Source organism: Phyllostomus discolor, chromosome 3 (assembly GCF_004126475.2).
Source record: "Phyllostomus discolor isolate MPI-MPIP mPhyDis1 chromosome 3, mPhyDis1.pri.v3, whole genome shotgun sequence".
Taxonomy (NCBI): Eukaryota; Metazoa; Chordata; class Mammalia; order Chiroptera; family Phyllostomidae; genus Phyllostomus; species Phyllostomus discolor.
In genome coordinates, this window is record NC_040905.2 from 188,336,548 (window position 1) to 188,343,235 (window position 6,688).

Genomic DNA, 6,688 nt, shown 5'->3' on the forward strand with positions numbered 1-6,688 from the left:
ATTTGGAGTGTAAGGACTGCCTGAATCCCTTGAGGCCACATCTTCCCCTCTACAATCCCTCTCCCAAACTAGGTACATTCAGGAGGCAAAATCCCACCTCAACTCATGATCATGGCCATGGTCATGGGAAACCACGAAGCTGCATGATAGTTGCTCACTGCTCATACCTTTCAGTCCTTCTGCTGATCTGATTCCCTAGACACTGGATTTTCAGTTCCTGGTGCAATTGCCTTCCACTACTAGTCCTTTTGGCTGGGTTGGTAAGTCAGGTGACTGCTTTAAGCCTTTTTCCTGAGGTGGAAAGCAGAAACAATTGTCCTCTTCCCTTGTATTGTTGTGGAGTGAATATGGATATACTGAGCTTGAAAAAATTTCTTGAAACTGTCTTTCATTCCCATCAACATGCCTCTGTGAGCCTGGTTTCTCTCCTACGAGAGCTTACAAACAATTTAGATATAGATACCCCTTTGACTGTTGTCAATCTAACGTAGACTAGATAATGAAGAAACCAGTTCGTTTGTATGTCAAACAATCTAACCTTACACCTAAAGGAACTAGAAAAAGAACAACAAGCCCAAAGTGAGTAGAAGGATGGAAATAATAAAGGTTGGAGTAAAAATAAACAAAGTGGAGACTAACAAAAACCAACAACCCCAAACCTCAATGAAACCAAGGGTTGGTTCTTTGACAAGGTAAACCAGATTGATAAACCTTTAACTGGGCTCATCAAGAAAAAAAGAGAATCAGAAACAAAAGAGTACAAGTAAAAACTGACACTACAGAGATACAAAGGAGTATAAAAAATTTAGTGAACAACTATGTGCCAACATATTGGACAATCTGGAAGACATGGATAAATTCTTAGAAACATACAGTTTTCCAAAACTGTAGCATGAAGAATCAGAAAATCGGAACAGACTGATTACAACTTAATGAGATGGAAGCAATATTCAAAAAATTCCCAGCAAGCAAAAATCCTGGGCTGATGGCTTCACAATTGAATTTCAGCAAACATTCAAAGGAGAACTAAAACTTACCCTTCTTAAACTGATCCAGAAACTTCAAGAGGAGGGAGGATTTATTTTATGAGGCCAGCATTATGCTAATTCCAGATCCAAGCAAGGCACTACAAAGAAATTTACAGGCCAATATCCCTGAAGAACATGGTCTAAAAATTCTTAATAAAGTATTACCAAACTGAATCTAGCAGTACATTGAAAAGAACAGATACCATGATCAAGTAGGATTTATTCCTGGGATGCAACGTTGGTACAATATCTGCCCATCAATTAATGTGATATAGCACATAAACAAAATGAAGGATAAAAACCACATGATGATATCAATAGATGAAGGACGAGCATTTGACAAAGTCCAGCACACATTTTTGATAAAAAATTCTCAACAAATTGGGAATATAGGAAATATATCTCAACATAATAATGGCCACATATGACAAACCCATGGCCAACATCTTATTCAATGGGAAAAAACTAAAAGCATTTCCTTCAGTCCATCAGACCAGGAGGAGAAGGAAGAGGCATCCAGATTGGAAAGGATGAAGTAAAAGTGTCATTATTTGCAGATGACATGATACTGTATATAGAGAACCCTAAAGACCCCACCAAAAACTAGAACTGATATATGAATTCAGTTGAGTAGCAGGATACAAAATTAATACTCAGAAATCAGTTGTTTTTTTATACTGCGATAAAGGGAAACTAAGAAAACAATCCCATTTACAATTACATAAAAATACCTGTGAATAAATTTAAGCAAGGAGGTAAAAGACCTGTACTTGGAAAATTATAAGATCCTGAAGAAAGAAATTGGAGGAAATACAAATAAATTGAAGCATATATGGGTTAATTGATAGGAAGAATTACCATCATTAAAATGTTTATACTATCCAAAACAATTATAGATTCAATGCAATTCCTATGAAAATATTAATGTTGTATTTGACAGAACTAGAACAAATAGCCCCCAAATTTATATGGAACCATAAACAACCCTGAATAGCCTAAGCAATATTGAGAAAGAACAAAGTTGGAGGCATCGTACTACCTGATACCAAACTACAAGGCTATAGTAAACAAAACAGCATGGTACTAGCATAAAAGCAGATGTGTAGATCAATAGAACAGAATAGAGACCCCAGGAATAAACCCACACTTATATGGTTAATTAATATTTGATAATTAAGGAGGGAAGAGCATACAATAGGGTAAAGTAGTCTATTCAATAAATGCTACCAGGCAATTGGACAGATACATGCAAAAAAAAAAAAAAGAAACTATATCTCCTTCTTACACCATGTACAAGAATAAACTCACAATGGATTAAAGACTTAAATGTAAGACTTGAAGCCATAAAAATCTTAGAAGAAAACATAGGCAGTAAAATCTCTGATATTTTGTTAGCAATATTTTTTCTGATATATCTCCTTGGACAAGGGAAATAAAAGAAAAAAATAATCAAATGGGATTGCATCAAACTAAAAAGATTTGCATAGCAAAGGAAACCATTAACAAAACAAAAAGACAGCCTATTAAATGGGTGAATATATTTGCCAATGATATATTGGATAAGGGGTTAATATCCAAAATTTATAAAGAACTCATATACTCAACAAGAAACCCCAAACAATTTAATAAAAAATGAACAAAGAACCTGAATAGACACTTCTCCAAAGAGGACATACAGATGGCCAGTAGATACATGCAAAGATGCAAACACCACTAATCATAAGACAAATGCAAATTAAAACCACTATGAGGCATTACCTCACACCTGTCAGAGTGGTTATCATCAACAGGTCCACAAATGACAAGTGCTGGCAAATATGGTGGCAGAAGGGGGCCCTCATGCCCTGTTGGTGGGAATGCATTATGGCGTTTCTTTAAAAAATTAAAAATGGAACTGCCTTATTACCCAGTGATTCCACATCTGGGGATTTATTTGAAGAAACCCAAAACACCAATTTGAAAGAACATATGTGTCCCTATGTTCATTGCAGCATTATTTACAATAGCCAAGATGTGAAAGCAACCCAAGTAGCCCTCAGTAGGCAAGTGGATAAAGAAGTATTGGTACATATTTACAATGGCATATCACTCAGCCATAAAAAAGAGTGAAATCTTACCTTTTGCAACAGCATGGATGGACTTAGAGAGTATTATGCCCAATGAAATAAGTTGGTCAGACAAAGACAAATACCATATGATTTCACTTAAATGTGAAGTCTAAAGAACAACATAAATGTACAAACAAAATTGAAACAGATTCATAGGCACAGAGAGTAGACTGGTGTTTGCCAGAGGGGAGGAGGGTTGGGGGACTGGGAGAAAGAGGTGTAGGGATTAAGAAGCACAAATTTGTTACAGATAGTCCCTGGGATGTAAAGCACAGCATACGGCAATAACTATGGATGGTGGTGGTTAGGTACTGAAAATATTGGGGGGGACATTATGTAAAGTATGTGACTATCTAACTGCTGTGCCATACACCTGAAACTATACAAAATAATATTAAAAGCAAATGGTCATTAAAAAATAAAAATTAAAAAATAAAGACAAAAATATATACAAACTTTTTAAAAATTAAAAACCTCATGAGAGCTGATGCTTCCATCTTTGTCTAAGTTTATTCTTTCAGCGAGCTCATCAACTTGGGAATCATCAATGTGAACATGGTAGTAACTACTGAAAAGTTTCCACAAGGAACGAAATTCTTCCCTGGAGATCAGACCTGAGTGATCAGAGTCACTGACATCAAAGACGATTTGCAGGTAAGATCAGTATCTGTACAGAGTTTCAGTTAGAGTGACTGAGCCTCTTTCACAGGCTTTTGAATGTGGACACGATAGAAGCAGGACACATAGCCACTATTACCATCTTGTGGTGACCAGGTGCGAACTCAGGGCTCTCCGGGGTTAAGTTCAGCCCCAAAACGTTCTCCATGGAAAAAGCCCATTTGCCCGTAGAAAGTTTTCCTGATTTACTGCGATTTTGAAGTTGGAAAGCACGAATGAGGTCAGTTCTTCATGAAATCATTCTCTTTTACTATCCTGATGGCACTACTCTGAATAGTATTCACCCTTTGATAAGAGGCCTTAAGAACATTGCCTTAGCTACATAGCACAGGGAAAATTGAAGGGTCATACCAAAACTCAGCCTGATGTAAACCCCTTGATTACTGCCTTCTTCATAATAATTAGAAGCAGAAAATGTAGTAATGATCTTCCCATAATGGCAGATTTCAGTATGCTTCAGGCTTTCATTCATGAGACCTAATGAGCATCTTCAACTGGTATTTATTAGCAATCTTGGGGGTAATACCTGGTCCAAAATAGCAGCTCCCTCCTTGACACATGTGTTCGTATAACAGCCTCTTTTGCCTCTGGGATCACTGCACAGAATATTGATAATCTGTTCCCACTCATGCTTTGTTAAATGTTCAGAAAGGGGTCCAGTTAAATTGTTCTGAGTCCCCGAGGAGTTCCTACTTTATTTCTCTTCAGGTCAGTGACATGGTCTCCATCTGTTGGAATTGGTGGCATTAGCACAGATTTTGTTTTGCTTCTTTCTCTACAGTCGAGTAAATTAAAATCTCTGGACCCTGATATCCCACCATGTATGACCAGGGCTTCATTGTCAACGTTTGTACCAGTTGGGAGCCAGGCATAGACAGCATCCAAGATTGTTAGATTTTCTTTCCCATGTAGCTTATATTTATGCAAGACTTCTTTTGTGAAGCCATACCTCGTATTTATCAAAAAATCTTCATGGGCCCTGGCTGGTGTGACTCAATTGGTTGGAGTGTCATCCTGTAACTGGAAGTTTGTGGGTTTGATTCTCGGTCAGGACACATACCTAGATTGTGGGTTTTGTCCCTAGTTCAGGCGCATATGGGAGGCAACCAGTTGATGTTTCTTTCTCACATTGATGTTTCTCCCTCTCCCTTTCTCTCTCCCTCTCTCTAAAAAGCAATGAAAAAATGTCCTCAAGTGAGGATAAAAAAAAAATCTTCATGGTTCTTTGTGTTCAAGTGCAGGTCACCAGCACAGACAAGAAAACTCACAAATAGGATTATTAGGATCTCTGAAATTCTTTCCTTGATCTACAAAATCACCATGAAAAACAGGGATTTTTCCTGAGGGGAGACCATTCTTGTAAAAGATAAAAAAAGAGATCATCTAGTTTCCCATGCAAATTACCACATATTGTATCTCTTTGGAGGGACAACTTTTTAAAATTAATTTTTTAAATTACATTTACATTCAGCATTATTCTGTATTAACTTTCAGATATACAACAAAGTGGTTAGAAAAATCATATACTTTACAGAGTCATTCCCCCACCCCCTGCTGCTTCAAGTACCCACCTGGGCCCATATATATTTATCAAGATACTACTGACTATATTCGCGATGCTGTAACCTACATCTTGGTGGCTCTTCTGTAACTATCAATTTGTACTGTTTTTGTATCTTCACCTTTTTCACCCAGCTCCCAACTCCTCTCCCGCCTGACAGCTGTCAGTCTGCTCTCCGTGAGTCTGTTTCTGTTTTTTTAAGTTTTGTTCATTAGATTCCACATATAAGTGAAATCATATGGTATTTGTCTTTCTTTGTCTGACTTATTTTCTTAGCATAATACACTCTAGTTTCATTCATGCTATTGCAAAAGGTAAGATCTCATTCCTTCTTTTTGGCCAAGTAGCATTTCACTGTGTATGTGTGCTTTTTTTTTAATCTGCTTATCTATTTTTTTAATCCACTTACCTATTGATGGGCACTTGGGTTGCTTCCATATCTTTGCTATTGTGAATAATGCTACAATGAACATTGGGGTGCATATATTCTTTCAAATTAGTGTTTCAGGTTTCTTTGGATATAGTCCCAGAAGTGGAATCACTGGGTTATAAGGCAATTCCATCTTTAATTTTTTGAGGAATCTCCACGCCATTTTCCATAGTGGTTGTACCAATCTGCATTCTAGAGTGAGAAGTTTTTATGTGAGTAAAGTTCGGCATTTGCTTCAGGCCTTTCTTGATTTCAGTAGCATTTCTAAGACATAGTAAGCATGAAGTATCTGTTTCTTGAATGTCTCAGTACTTAAGTCAGTATCAGTAAATGTGAGCAGAAATTGCAGCTGAAGGCTACCATAGAAGTGTGGGATTTCTATCAGCCCCACATAGATAGTCCGGTCTGTCCTTGTCCTGGATGGTGTGACCAAACAGTCTTTTTGCTAATTCGGAATCATGTGTATGTATGTAGTGTTCCAACATGATGGAAGAGAACTTGGATAGCTGCAGTCCACCTTAATTATTGGTGTTCTAAGTGGACTGGAAGATGGTGAGCGCATAGTGTCTGATCTTCAGCTGAGCGCTGTAATCTTGGTCCCAGGTCTGGATGGTCAATGCCAACCTTAGTGCATTCTCAGATTTCTTGCCTTTTGTTGAAGGTGAAGTACCACAGCCCATGTCTTTTAGACTGTGTATGTTAAAAAAGCTTTGACTTCTCATTCCAAGATGGTGTGAAGAGTGCATTCCTTAGGCTGCTCCAGCTTTTTGTGTGTGTGCCGAGAACAGTTAACATGTTATCTGCTCTGTTAAAAATGTTGTAAGTGTATGACACTGTGTCTTTAACTATAGATACTTTGCTGTGCAGCAGCTATCTAGAACCC

At 37.6% G+C, this 6,688-nt stretch overlaps 1 pseudogene; it reads right to left on the reverse strand.

Annotated features, from left to right (window-relative positions):
* Nucleotides 1-3,595: 3,595 nt before the first annotated feature.
* LOC114489120 lies at nt 3,596-6,485 on the reverse strand (annotated as a pseudogene).
* Between the last annotated feature and the right edge of the window lie 203 nt (nt 6,486-6,688).